This window comes from Bubalus kerabau, chromosome 14, assembly GCF_029407905.1.
Source record: "Bubalus kerabau isolate K-KA32 ecotype Philippines breed swamp buffalo chromosome 14, PCC_UOA_SB_1v2, whole genome shotgun sequence".
NCBI classification, from domain to species: Eukaryota; Metazoa; Chordata; class Mammalia; order Artiodactyla; family Bovidae; genus Bubalus; species Bubalus kerabau.
The window spans coordinates 57,601,849-57,617,649 of NC_073637.1; the positions used below are offsets into that span (position 1 = coordinate 57,601,849).

Genomic DNA, 15,801 nt, shown 5'->3' on the forward strand with positions numbered 1-15,801 from the left:
TTCCGGACCCAGGGAGTAAACCTGCATCTCTTAAGTTTCCTGCACTGGCAGGCAGATTCTTTACCACCAGCACCACCTGGGAAGTCCATACACTTTACTATATATAAAATAGATAACTAAGAAGAACTTTTGTGTGGCACAGGGAACTCTATACTCTTTATTGATTTATATGAGAAAAGAATCTAAGAAAAAGGGTGGGCATGTGTATATGTGTAACTGATTCCCTTTTTTGTACACCTGACACTAACACAGAGTTGTAAATCAACTATACTTCAATAAAAACTCAGAAGTATCAATAAAAACTCAGAAGTATATAAAGTGGAAACAGCCAAGATGTTTGAGGGGAGAGAAAAACAGACTGAACACTAGGCACGTCAGCTGAGGATGCTGATAAAGGAGAGGTGAGGAAGGAGTTACTGCCCATGAACTCATCCTGTCCACAATGTTTTTGATGAAGGGATTTATCAAGGCACCTGGCTCCTATCGATATGGAGGCAGAGCTTCCCATGGCAATTCTGGTAAATGGGAAAATCCCTGCCCTGCGGCAATGCATCATGTTTGGTCTGATCTGACCCTTTGTCTTAAGATCTTTGCCTCAGTGAAAGGGAATGAAGTGCTAAATGTGAAATTGTACCCGTTGTGGGGGTGTCCCTTGCTGCAACTGAAGGGAAACAAACCTTGAGAACAAATAAATGGTTCCTCTAAACAGGGCAGCATGAGTAAAGACCTCTGCTTGTCCAAACAAAGGGATGGGTTTTCCTAATTTGCTGGAGATGTTTATGGGGAATAAGTCTTAGAAGAGGTCCACTGCAAGTATTCAGATGTCATGAAGAAATCAGACCGCCTGTAATTTACTATTGGGCTTCCCTGTGGCTCAGTGGTAAAGAATCCTCCTGCCAATGCAGCAGACATGGGTTCAGTCCCTGGGTCAGGTAGATCCCTTGGAGAAGGAAATGGCAACCCACTCCAGTATTCTTACCTGGGAAATCCCATGGACAGAGGAGCCTGGTGGGCTACAGTCCATGGGGTCTCAAAAGAGTCGGACACAACTTAGTGACTAAACGGCAGGAAAATTTACTAGTGCTCTGGTTCACCTTTTCTAAACAAGAATGGGACTGAATCCTGTTCCTGCTCTCCCTGCCACTGACCTTTCCCATTTTCCACAATGAACTTCGTGGGAACTTTCCCATGTTCCCTCTCTCTGCCATTGCTTCTTCATTCTCAGTTGATACTGTCCATCCCATTACTGAGAAAATACAGACCAGCTTGTGAGAACTCACCGCTTCCTGCCCCAGCACTTAAAACTCATGCAACATGGTCATCCTCATCTCTTTTTTTTTGTATCTTATTCATTCCTTCTTTCACTCATTCATTTATCCATTTATTTATTTATTGAACACCTATTGGATACTTTTATGTGCCAGACATAGTGCTAGGTGCTGTAAATGGGTCAGTGAATTAGACACAAACCCTGCTGACAAGGAAAACAAGGATGCCCCTTTCCTGTCTAAGTCTGAAAGCTTTGCCTACTCTCTTTATGGTTGCCTTTTTTGCATCCTCAGAAACTGGGCTCTACCAATACTTGGACTGGCTTGTGTATCTACAAATAAATCCTCCCATTCAACTACCTCTTTCCCATTATGATTTAAACAGGCTTGGGGTTCTTCATCTTAAGAAACAAAATACAAGTAAAACAATTATAAAAATACCCCGTTTTGTTTCTCATTGTCATTATTGTCTGTCACAGTCAAGCTTAGGATCGCTGTTGATTCTCTTTCCAGTTTTCTTCATCTCACCAACTCATTTACCAAGTGCGTGAGATCTGATTTATTCTTCTTCCCTACACTGTTGTGGAAATGCTACTCACAAAGATTACCAATACCTATTTTAGGTGATTATTCAGTTCTTATCTTTGCCTCTTTTATTGATCCGTTATTAAAAGTTCTCTCCTTTGGCTTCTGTGACTCTACTTCCCCTATTCTTTTTTCTTCCTCTTTGGAAGTGGCTCAGACAGTAAAGCATCTGCCTGCAGTGCGGGAGACCCGGGTTCCAGCCGTGGGTTGGGAAGATCCCCTGGAGAAGGAAATGGCAACCCATTCCAGTGCTCTTGCCTGGAAAATTCCATGGACTGAGGAGCCTGGTAGGCTACAGTCCATGGGGTCGCAGAGTAGGACACGACTGAGCGACCTCACTTCACTTCACTTCTGTTAATTTCATAGGCTGTTCATCCTAGCCTCCCTATAATTCAAGCTACTCCAGGGTTTCTTTTCAATTCCACAAAATTTCCTCCTATAATTACACTTACTCCAGAGCCTTCAAAAACCTGATTTGTTCTCAAATCTATATCTTTGGGTCAGATGTTTATTCTAGCTCTAATTCCATGTTTTTTACTGTGCCTGTGTATTCTATCGGCACTTCAAACACAATGAAGGCAGAACTGAATTTAACACGCTCTCTCTCCTTGAAATATGTTCCTCCACTAATTGTCTTCATTTAGACAAATCACACTATTCAATTAATAATAATATTTATTATTTTCTTGGTCCAGGCACTCACATGGGCATGAGATCCAGAATGCAGACTCTCAACTGTCACACCACTTTTTATCTCAATGGTTCAAGTGTTGGAGTCGTTTCTCTCCCCTTTTCTACATACCTAGATCTATCAAATCTATGGATTCTATTTTAAATATATCTTTCTATTTTCACTGCTATTTCCCTCAGTGTATTAGGCCTTTGCAGAATTACTCAGATTATCTCACTCATATCATTCAGCATTCTCCTAACTAATGTTTTTGACTTTGGTCTAATCTTTTGCCAACTGAAAACAGTGATCATCCTCAAGCATAAATTTAACTATAATACACCTTGCCTTGCAGTCTTCCAATGACTTTTCATAGCCTGTAGAATATTGTCCGAATTCTCAGTATCCTGTGAAAGTGTTAGCCACTCAATCTTTTGTCTGGCTCTTTGCAACCCCATGGACTGCAGCCTGCCAGGCTCCTCTATCCATGGAATTGTCCAGGCAAGAATACTGGAGTGGGTTGCCATTCCCTTCTCCAGGGGATCTTCCTGACCCAGAGATAGAACCTGGGTCTCCTGCACTGCAGGCAGATTCTTTACAATCTGAGCCACCAGGGAAGCCTTCTCAGGTATCCTAGACTAAGACTTCATTCCTGGTTGTCTCCACTTTTGTTGCTCGGCCTTAGTGAGCTACGTCAGTTCTTTGGACTGATTCTGTTCTTTCTGGACCCCTGGCCTTCACCTCTATGGTTACCTTTGCATAAGTCACCTTCTTTCCCTTCTTCACCTACACAGCTTCCATTAATTTCCATCATCCATTCAGTTTAGGAATTTTCTTTTCCAGAAAGCCTTTTTGATGCTCATCTTTCCCCAAAACTACCTGGATCAGGTAACACTAATCTGTGCTTCCCCCATGATGGCACTTGCTCCTTTATGGCATTAGTGACCAGTTTACTTTCTTGTTTTTCCTATTAGACTATGATATTTTTGTGAGTGGGAACTCCTGTTCATGTTTATATCCTAGTGCCTAACTCAGTGCCTGACATACAGTAGGTTTTCAACCGAATCATAAATGAGTAGATGCACATCTGTCTTTGTGTTAGTCACTTAGTCATGTCTGACTCCTTGTAACCCCATGGACTGTAGTCCACCAGGCTCCTCTGTCTGTGGGATTTTCTAGGCAAGAATACTGGAGTGGATTGCCATTTCCTCCTCCAAGGGATCTTCCTGACCCGGGGACTGAACCTTAATCCCACTATTTTCCCATTCCATATAATAATGAACTTGAAGGGATTATAAAAATTGAACAAAGCCATCCTTAATTCCAGGATAATACCTCCATTGTGGACTGCAGTTGGTTTATACAAAAGTATTGACTCGATTGCTCTTAACTTCTTCAGAGACATGCCTAATGGATTTGTAAAGAAACTCCTGGTGGTCCATTCTAGCACTTTATAATACCTAGTTAAATATTTCTTCTGTAAATTCATCCTGAATCCGAGTCCCTTTCTATCTTTTCCCCATAGAACAAAACTGTCTCCATGCACTCTTCTCTGACCCTTCCCTCAGATTTTTCTACATGCGTAGTATTGCAAATGTTTGTCAGGCAAAATCAGTCACAAAGCTGAGCTCTCATCAGAGGAACCATGGCAGGATGTCAGTCCTGCACATGGGGGCTTTAGTCACTTGACTCTACAAATGATCTTTAAAGATCCAAGGGGTGCTCTGCATTTACTCGGCCTCTTTCCTTTCTCACTCTCCCAGTGGTGCCACCACTCTCCTTATTTTCCCAACTAAGAGCTGCGGCCTGCAGAAAGGATGTTGAATTCTCCCATAGTCATAAATCCCCATAAAACTCAAACAACAAAGGCACAGAATGGAAAGGCATAGGATGCTTTACTTACTTGCAGCTAATTTATAATTATGCTCAGGCAATCTATCCAAGGGATATAGATTTTGGCTCAAAGTCACCTGTGTCGTTTATAAAAGGTTGTACTATTTTCTTTTCCAAAATAATATTATCTATTTTTATTGCAACTAAATATGGATGTCAGGTGCTTTACATTATTCATCCTATTCCATGAGCACATATATTTAGCTTTGTTTCATCTTCAGAGCTAATTTAATTTTTAGTTTATTCAAGTTCTTGTTAGGTGCCTCCCATGCAGCTCTGGAGAGCTGTGTCTGACTCTAACATCAAGGCCATGACTTCCCAGTTTTAGATAAATCCACTGATTATTTAACTGAAACTTCTCACTCTGCTTGGCTCATTGTCTTTCTTTACTTTCCCTTGTAACTGGAATCACCCACTACAAATATGCGTTTGGCCCTCTGGCTGTTCCAAGGTGGGGAATTGTGTGTTTTTTTAATCTCTAGCAAAGAACCCAACCCTCTTCTAGCCTCTTAAATGCAGTCATTGCTCAAGAACTTGGATTTTGTCCATCTGTCCTTCCCTTAAAAAAAATTCACCTCTAGTCAGAGTCGGAATCAAGATGGTGGAGTAGGAAGATTCTGAGCTCGCCCCTTCCCAGGGACGCTCCACAACTACATACACAGCAATCGTCTCTGAGGACAACCTGAAGACGAGCAGAAAAGTTTCTCTACAACTCAGGACATAAGGAAAGGGCCATGCTGAGATGGGTAGTAGGGGCCGAGATGCGGTCTAGTCAGAATCCCCACCCTCGGGGCAGTGATCCACAAGTGAGAGGGACATCATGTTCATGGAGAACCCCCTCCCCAAGCCTGAGGAGTGAGGGGTCTGAGATTTTCCTTGGGCTCCCCAGCCCCAGGAGTCCTGCACTGGGAAGATGATTCCCCCCATAACATCTAGCTTTGAAACCCAGAGGGGCTTATGTCCAGGAGAGCTGGAGGGCTGTGGGGAAACTGAGATTTCACTCTTGCAGGGCTTGCACATAAACCTATTCCCTCTGAGTCCCAGCACACAGGTAGCAGCTTGAAAAGAACCTGGGCCTTACACAGAGGAGATCACTGACATAAGGGCAGGTGCCACAGCCACAGGGCTCTGGTGGCACTTTCTCTGGGGACGAAAGCACTGGTGGGTCCCAGATTTCTTTCGCTCTCTTTCACCTAGCTGGCTCAGGGCTGGCACACACCATGTCTGTTCCACTCCATCAACTGAGCTAAAGCCGTGTACCCTATCCTGCTGTCTCCTGGGACCCATCTCACTCAACCCACCTGTCCCATCTGGCCCCTCCAAAGTGGCTCTCAACCCCCCTACCTATTCAGTTCAGTTCAGTCAGCCTTAAAAAAGAATAATACCTTGCCATTTGTAATATGTGGATGGACCAGAGGGTAAATATATGCTAAGTGAAGTAAGTAGGACAGAGAGACAAATACTGTATGATTCACTTACACAGGCACACCTCAGAGTAATTGTGAGCTTGGTTCTAGACCATAGCAATAAAGGGAATATCACAATAAAGGGAGTTACATGTATTTTTTGGTTTCCCAGGGCATATAAAAGTTATGTTTACACTATACTGTGGTCTATTAAGTGCATAAAAGCATTTTGTCTAAAAGAAACCAACATACATACCTTAATTAATTATTTATTGCTAAAAAATGCTATCATCCAACAATACGGGATTGCCACAAAGGTACCATTTCACACCAGTCAGAATGGCTGCGATCCAAAAGTCTACAAGCAATAAATGCTGGAGAGGGTGTGGAGAAAAGGGAACCCTCTTCCACTGTTGGTGGGAATGCAAACTAGTACAGCCACTATGGAGAACAGTGTGGAGATTCCTTAAAAAACTGGAAATAGAACTGCCTTATGATCCAGCAATCCCACTGCTGGGCATACACACCGAGGAAACCAGAATTGAAAGAGACACATGTATCCCAATGTTCATCGCAGCACTGTTTATAATAGCCAGGACATGGAAGCAACCTAGATGTCCATCAACAGATGAATGGATAAGAAAGCGGTGGTACATATACACAATGGAGTATTACTCAGCCATTAAAAAGAATACATTTGAATCAGTTCTAATGAGGTGGATGAAACTGGAGCCTATTATACAGAGTGAAGTAAGCCAGAAAGAAAAACACCAATACAGTATACTAACGCATATATATGGAATTTAGAAAGATGGTAACGATAACCCTGTATACGAGACAGCAAAAGAGACACTGATATATAGAACAGTCTTTTAGGCTCTGTGGGAGAGGGAGAGGGTGGGATGATTTGGGAAAATGGCATTGAAATATGTATAATATCATATATGAAATGAGTCACCAGTCCAGGTTCAATGCACGATATTGGATGCTTGGGGCTGGTGCACTGGGACAACCTAGAGGGATGGTATGGGGAGGAAGGAGGGAGGAGGGTTCAGGATGGGGAACACATGTATACCTGTGGCAGATTCATTTTGATATATGGCAAAACCAATACAATATTGTAAAGTTAAATAAAATAAAATTAAAAATAAATAAATAAAATATTTTCCAAAATTAACCAAAAAAAATTGCAATACCTATGAAGTGTGATAAAATAAACTGTGTTTGTATGTGAAATCAAAAAAAACAAACAATCAAATCAAATAAAAACAAACTCATAGATAACAGAGAACAAACTGGTGGTTAGCAAGGGATAGCGTGATGGGGTGTTGGGTGAAATAAGTAAAGAGAATTAAGAAGTATAAATTTCTAGTTATAAAAATAAATGTCATGGCGATAATTACAATAATAAATTTGTATGGTGACAGAAGGTTACTAGACTTGTTGTGGTGATCAATTCATAATGTATATAAATGTTGAATCACTCATGTTGTACACCTGAAATGAATATAATGTTAACTGTAGTTCAATATAAAGAATAGAAAGAAAGAAAGTGAAGTCGATCAGTCATGTCTGACTCTTTGCGACCCCATGGACTGTAGCCGACCATGTTCCTCCGTCCATGGGATTTTTGAGGCAAGAATACTGGAGTGGGTTGCCATTTCCTTCTCCAGGAGATCTTCCTGACCCAGGGATTGAACCTGGGTCTCCTGCATTGTAGGCAGACGCTTTACCATCTGAGCCACCAGGCAAATATACAAATAAATTCAATCCTAGTCATACTTTCTTTCTATTATTCTACTGGTTTGTAAATGCACATATCTGTTCCTGACCATTCACTTAGAGTCTAACTTTTTCCAAATCCTAAATACTTACAATCTAAAATTTCCATATCCTTTTTGTAAGCTAAAGATTTCTGACAATGTTTTTTATCATCTGTCCTTTAAGATTTCTTTCAACAAAGCACACAATCTGGTGGGAGAGACATGTGAACAAATGACTCCAGCAATGTGGTGCATGCGGGTCCTCATCAGACCTGTTACTTCCCATTCACCCTCTCACAGATCAGCTTTCAGAGCAGGCTTTCCTTCCCTCCAGGGGCAGGGATTGGTGCTTGTCCCTCTGTCTGTAGCGCTCTGTTCTTGCACCTGTTTGGAATGCTTGCTGCGGGGAGAGTATGCACACTGGCTTGAGGGCAGGAGAGAGTGTGGCCAGATAAAGGACACTGCTTGTGAAAGGGTGTGCTGGGGACAGAAAGGAGATGAGCCTGAGGAAGTAAGCAGGGGGCAGGACTTAGCTGTCCCAGTGCAATAACACCTTGGATGTAAACCTATAGGAAATGAGGGTACTGGAAGGCTCGGGCAGCATAGCGATGCTATCCAGTGTGTGTTTTAGCTCATTCTAGCAGCACCCCAGGGGCTGAATTGGAAGAGGTCAACCAAGAGGCAGGGGAGTGGTTAGGAAGGAAGCTTATGCAATGGTTTGGCCAGGCAGAGACTGGCCTCCTGGTCTCCAGTGCAGAGAGGACATGATGAGGCTGGAATTAGGGAAACAGCATTAGAGAGAAGAAGGTGGGTGCTGGGGGGATTTCAGAGGAAAAAAATTCCAGGTGTGACGACTTGAGGAGAGCAGACTTGTGGAAATTTACGCAAGAGGAGGGCATTTACGGCCCAGAAGAAGGGAACTGGTGATGGCCCTGTACATGGATGAAAGTGAAAGTCGCTCAGTCGTGTCCAACTCTGCGACCCCATGGACTATACTGTTCATGGACTTCTCCAGGCCAGAATACTGGAGTGGGTAGCCTTTCCCTTCTCCAAGGGATCTTCCCAACCAAGGGATTGAACCCAGGTCTCCCGCATTGCAGGCAGATTCTTTACCAGCTGAACCGAATACCGGAGTGGGTAGCCTATCCCTTCTCCAGGGGATCTTCCAGATCCAGGAATTGAACTGGGGTCTCCTGCATTGCAGGCAGATTCTTTGCCAACTGAGCTGTCAGGGACATGGATAGGCAGTGGTTAATGAGGGCCCATTGGAAGGGAAACTCCGAAGCTGCACCCTGTGGAATGTGACTTCCTTGGTGCTGTTCACCAGCTTGATGGGGGACTTGGGAAGGCAGGTGCCAGTGGGGGCCCTGTGCTTGGCTTTCTGGCTTCACTGATCCAGCCCCAGCTTGCAGGTCCTCCGCATTTATTTCCCATAAACTTTTGGCTCACGTCTAGCTAATTGCATTACTACTCCTCAGACAGAGCATGCTTTATAATAAAATTCTGGGCTTTTTCTCCCATTGATAATACTATCAGATCCTTCTCATCTCCCTCCTTTATCTGGAATGACCTCTTTCCGCTCAGTCTGTTTAATGTGGCCCAAACCTCCAGCTCCAGGAAACCCTCACTGATCTCTCCTTTGATTTTTCTCGTACTCTATGGTTGAAATGGAGCAGGTGAGCTGGGTTAAAATCTTGGCTTTGACACAACTGGCGCATCAACTTTGTATTCCTATGCCTCCAAGTCCTCTTTTACAGTTAGTTCCTACTCAGGATTCTGGTGATGATATATTGAATCAGTTCATATAAACTTAATGTGCTTACTATATTTCTCTCTGGGCATAGAGCAGAAGACTGAGAAATACTTACTAATTTGATCTTATGAATATGCTGTTAGGTGAGCCTGGAAGATCCATCTACTATAACCTCTAAACTTTGTCTTCTTCAGGAATGAATTACTAGTCTAAAATTTTTGCTATTTCATGAATAAGGTGGGGATAAACAATATTCTAATTATGACATGTAATTTAAGTATAGTAAATAAGAATTATGGAATGCTTATTATGTACTAGGCATTTCCTCACAGCAACCCTATGAGTGGGTATCATTAGTATCCCATGTTACCCTTGAACAAACAAGTATTATGAAGTAAAATAACTTACCCACTTAGAGAGACAGGATGTAGAATTGAACTTACATTTTTCTGACTCCAGAGGTCACGCTGGACTCTGCCTTTGGGTAGATGTTCAATCTATGGGATTCCTTGCTCTAACTGCAGCCTGAACTGGGACCTTGAGCTTTTCAGGGAGGTGGGAGGTATTGACAGTGGGGAGGGCTTTACAGGTGGGAAAAATGACACCAGCAAGGTTACAAAGTTAAATGAGCTTGGTATACAAGGGGGAATCTAGTGGACACACCTGCAGCTATGAAGAAGGAATAAATATAGGTAAAGGCCATTCCTCCTCTTGTCTTCTGTGCCATGCTTCCTAACACCACTGCCTGTCCACTCATTCCAGCTGAAAATCTGGGACTCGATTTAGGAACTTCTCCCTTTGTCATTTGACAAATTAGTAGTTAAATCCCACTGATTTTGCTCTTATACATCCATCTTAGCCTTCTCTACTTACATCTTAATGCAAGTCTTTACTTTCTTGCTTGGATTACAAAAGTGTCATTTCTGTTTCCCAGGTTATAGGCTGAATTCATTGTAAAATTTCATGAGTAAAGTTTCCAAAAGTCAAATCCAGTTTGCCACTGTCCTTATTAGAGTTCTTCAATGGTTCCCTGGTGCCTTAGAACCAAATTTAGATATTTTCAGTGACACACAGGGCCTTCCAAAGTCTTACTCTGGGCTCTGTTTGGCTACGTAAATGACTAATCCTGCTGGTTTCATGCAAGCTTGGTGAATGCCTACTTGTTTTTCAAAAGTGCAGTGACTCTTCCCTGTTGGGGGGTGCTGCTCTCCAGCATCATGTGCGGTGTTCACCACTCCTTGTGTCTCTTCTGCACATTGTACAGCCTAACTTTGTATTTTCCTACTGTTTTGTTCAACTTTTAAAAAAGTTAGGTTCAGGATGGGGAGCACATGTATACCTGTGGCGGATCCGTTTTGATGTTTGGCAAAACTAATACAGTGTTTCAGGTTAAAAATAAAACAAAATTAAATAAGAAAGAAAGAAAGAAAGAAAAAAAATAAAATAGTAAAATGCATAATAAATACTATTAAACTGGAAAAAAAAAGTTATAGTTGATGTACAATATTATATAAGCTACAGGTATACCATATAGTGATTCACAATTTTAAAGGTAGCAGAGACATCACTTTGTCAACAAAGGTCTGCAAATCAAAGCTATGGTTTTTCCAGTAGTCATGTACAGATGTGAGAGTTGGACCATAAAGAAGGCTGAGCACTGAAGAATTGATGCTTTTGAACTGAGGTGCTGGAGAAGACTTTTGAGAGTCCCATGGACAGCTTAGAGATCAATCAATCCTAAAGGAAATCAACCCTGAATATTCACTGAGAGGATTGATGCCGAAGCTGGAGCTCCAGTACTTTGGCCATCTGATGTGAAGAGCTGACTCATTGGAAAATACCCTGACACTGGGAAAGATTGAAGGCAAGAAGAGAAGGGGGCAGCAGAGGATGAAATGGTCGGTTGGAATCATCGACTTAGTGGACATGAGTTTGAGCAAACTCTGGGAGATGGTGAAGGACAAGGAAGCCTGGTGTGCTGCAGTCCATGGAGTCACATACAGTTGGACACAACTAAGCGACTGAACAACAACAACAGTTATTATAAAGTATCATCTATATTCCTGTGCTGTACAATATCTTTGTAGATTATTTTATACATAGTAGTCTGTGCCTCTTAATCCCCTAATCCTAACTGGCCCCCCTTCCTTTTCTCCTACCACTGGTAACTGCTAGTTTGTTCTCTGTATCTGTGTCTGTTTCTTTTTTTGTTATATTCACTAGTTTGTTTTATTTTTTAGATTCCACATATAAGTGGTATCATACAGTATCTGTCTTTCTCTGACTTGTTTTACTTAGCATAATACTCTTCAAGTCTATCCATGTTGTTGCAAACTGCAAAATTTCATTCTTTTTCATGGCCGAGCAGTAGTCCATTGTATAGATGCACCATATCCTCTTTATCTATTCAACTGTTGATAGATGCTTAGGTTGCTTCCATATATTAGCAATTGTAAATAATTATTCTATGAACATTAGGGTACATGCATCTTTTCAAATTAGTGTTTTTATTTTTTCACACCTGTCAGAATGGCTATCATCAAAAAGACCACAAATAACAAATGTTGGCAAGGATGGAAAGAAAAGGAAACCCTTGTGCACTGTTGGTGGGAATGCATGTTGGCACAGCCACAGTGGAAAACAGTATGGAGGTTTCTCAAGAAACTAAAAATAGAGTTATTATATGATCCAGTCCTGGTTATATATCTGAAAAATCAAAAATACCACTCAAATGGCTTTTGAATTGTGATACAGAAAGTTCCACAAGACAGCGACTATTATTTGTTCTCCAGAGTAATGCCTGGCATGAGATTGGTGCTCAGTAATTGTTCATTGAATTAAAGAAATAATGACTGAACAAAGCAAGAAAAAAGATGAAAAGGTCAGATTTTAGAGGGCTTTGAAAGCCAGTCAGGGGAAATTGGGGATATTTCTCTTTGAAATAAGATGATGTGTGCAAATTGTTTTTGGAAAATTAGTCACAGAGGAGCACTCAGATTTATTCTCATCTTAGTACTTCCGCTCACATTGTTTCCTTCCCTAAGTTGCCATCCCTCTGCATCTCTGCATATTCTGTCCAGTGTAGTTCACTTATTGGGAAGGATATTTGAAAGGCTCGTTGGAAAGCCAACAGGACTTTGTATAAAAAGTAAATTATGATTTGAGTATGCCATGTTTCTAAGTCAGCCTGTTCTGTCTGAAAGTGGGGAAATCTTCCTCAAAATTCTTATCTAGCAACAAACTCACTATTATTCTAGCTGGTTGCTAGTTTTGCTGTTTTATAATTCAAAAGACAGTCAATAAAAGAAAATACATTTTAATTAAAATGAGAGAAGGATATGGAATGGCAAGCAATACTTTTTCAGGGAGCAAAATAGAGTGCTGGACTTGACTTAGTCTCAACTATGCATGTATGTACTCTTTTCAGTTCATTTCAGTTCAGTCGCTCAGTCGTGTCCGAAAACAACAGAATGGGAAAGACTAGAGATCTCTTCAAGAAAATTAGAGATACCAAGGGAACATTTCATGCAAAGATGGGCCCGATAAAGGACAGAAATGGTATGGACCTAACTGAAGCAAAAGATGTTAAGAAGAGGTGGCAAGAATACACAGAACTGTACAAAAAAGATCTTCATGACCAAGATAATCACGATGGTGTGATCACTGACCTAGAGCCAGACATCCTGGAATGTGAAGTCAAGTGGGCCTTAGAAAGCATCACTACGAACAAAGCTAGTGGAGGTGATGGAATTCCAGTTGAGCTATTTCAAATCCTGAAAGATGATGCTGTGAAAGTGCTGCACTCAATATGCCAGCAAATTTGGAAAACTCAGCAGTGGCCACAGGAATGGAAAAGGTCAGTTTTCATTCCAATCCCAAAGAAAGGCAATGCCAAAGAATGCTCAAACTACTGCACAATTGCACTCATCTCACATGCTAGTAAAATAATGCTGAAAATTCTCCAAGCCAGGCTTCAGCAATATGTGAACCGTGAACTTCCAGGTGTTCAAGCTGGTTTTAGAAAAGGCAGAGGAACCAGAGATCAAACTGCCAACATTCGCTGGATCATGGAAGAAGCAAGAGAGTTCCAGAAAGGCATATATTTCTGCTTTATTGACTATGCCAAAGCCTTTGACTGTGTGGATCACAATAAACTGTGGAAAATTCTGAAAGAGATGGGAATACCAGACCACCTGACCTGCCTCTTGAGAAACCTATATGCAGGTCAAGAAGCAACAGTTAGAACTGGACGTGGAACAACAGACTGGTTCCAAATAGGAAAAGAAGTATGTCAAGGCTGTATATTGTAACCCTGCTTATTTAACTTATATGCAGAGTACATCATGTACTCTTTTACAATTCATTTATTATGTATGATACACATGCACACACATACATAGAAATGTATTGATCAATATTTAACAATTGGCTCTCCACAAAAAAGGGAGGGGACCTGAAATGTCATATTTTCTGATTTCTACAATATTAGTACTCCAATCATGACCAATTTTAAGCAACCAGTATAAAGTCACTGAATGTAGATTTGTGAAGAAATGCTAGCCACCCACTCTTGCAAAGCCTGTATTCCCTGGCTGCAACACATGACCTGCCATATATTCTTTGGGGAGCTGCTGCATACCAAGTTCAGTGCTGAGGGCACTGGGAATAAGGGCCCTACCCTTACAGACGTTAGTGGCAATGGGAAGACCAACAGGTAACAATTATGATACATAAGAATTACTAAACCACAAGTAAATACAAAGTACTGTGGAAACAGATAAAATACCTAACATAATGATTATAGCTGCTGCTAAGTCGCTTCAGTCGTGTCCGACTCTGTGTGACCCCATAGATGGCAGCCCACCAGGTTCCCCAGTCCCTGGGATTCTTCAGGCAAGAACACTGGAGTGGGTTGCCATTTCCTTCTCCAATGCATGAAAGTGAAAAGTGAAAGTGAAGTCACTCAGTCATGTCCGACCCTCAGTGACCCCATGGACTGAAGCCTACCAGGCTCCTCTGTCCATGGGATTTTCCAGGCAAGAGTACTGGAGTGGGGTGCCATTGCCTTCTCTGAATGATTATAGCTAGACATTCAGTTATATAGATCTGCTTGAGAAATGCAGGGAAGGCTTGATGAGGTGCATGGGGGGGGGGCACCATTTGATCTGAGACTTGGAAGATAATTGGGAGCTTGCCAGATGAAATGTTTTCCAGCTGAGAGAAAGTAGCAAGTTCAGAGAACTACAAATAATTCAGTACTGCTGGGGTATAAAGTATACATTAGGAGAGCCATAAGTGATAAAGTTAAAACATATAAAGGAGTCAGGATCACATTTGTTATACTAAGAGGTTTAAACTCTAGGCTTCAGGGAACTGCAAAAAGCATTTTGATAACATATTTGTGTATTAGAGAAACCTCCTGGTGAGCAGAGTGCAGGATGACCTAGGAGATGGTGGAATGGGAGAGGCTTGGTGAGGTATGTCTTGAAATGGAGCAGATGAGAAATGGGGAACTAGGGCAATGGTCGTGTGAGGGAGTAGGTCAAACATGAGAGTTTAGGAGCTAGAATCACTAGCATCTGGTTATCACTTGGGGTGGGTAGATAGGACAGAAAAGTGCTATAAGACCTCCTAGATTTGTGATCTGGGAATCTAAAATAGGAAAGAAGAAAAGTGATATGGATTTATGAAGGAAATAAATGGATTTAGATTTAGTCATATTGGATTTGATGTACTTACATGATGTCCAAAAACCAGGTAGGTGTATGGGTCAGATGTCTTTGCAAGAGCTGTGTCCTGGGCTCTCATAGGCGGGAGCTGTAACCTTGGGTGTGGATGTAAGTAAGTGGAGTGACAAAGGTCAGGGCCGGGAAAGAGCAACCACAGTCCAGTTCAGGCTTCCCTCCATAGAGAATGCACTTCCATTGTCCCACTTCAATGCTACTAGACTATTCTCTCCCTGAATGTGCCCAGTCTTCCCCTATTTACTACTCTCTCAGTTGAACTTTCTTCCTTTTCTCTCTGTTCTCCTTATTGCTGCTTTGAGACATTCCACCTGTCTTCACAGGCCCAGATCAATGCCACGTACTCCATTGAGCCTTCCTCCACTCTTTCCCAGCTTTTCTCCTCCTGGATGCTGTGTCCTCTATTGTAAAGCATAATAGTCTACTCAGGATTATTTGTGCACACAGCCAATAGTGAGCCCCTCGAAGGTGAAGAGTTTGCTTTTAAATGTCCTGATGGCCTCTATATCTAGGAATGTTAGGTGCTTTGGGGGTTATGAATGAATGTTTCATTAAACTGGGGAGGATATTGAATCTTCCCCAATATTGGACTTCCCTGGTGGCTTAGATGGTAAAGAATCTGCCTGATATGCAGAAGACCCAGGTTCAATCCCTAGGAGGGGAAGATCCCCTGGAGAAGGGACCAGCAACTCACTTCAGTATTCTTGCCTGGAGAATTC

The 15,801-nt window shown here is 41.9% G+C and overlaps 1 protein-coding gene across 2 annotated transcripts in view; it reads right to left on the bottom strand.

The window, feature by feature from the left end:
- TRHR (thyrotropin releasing hormone receptor) overlaps nucleotides 1-15,801 on the bottom strand; it is a 178,163-nt gene that overhangs the window by 25,133 nt on the left and 137,229 nt on the right. The gene's annotated exons all lie outside the window — the stretch shown is intronic.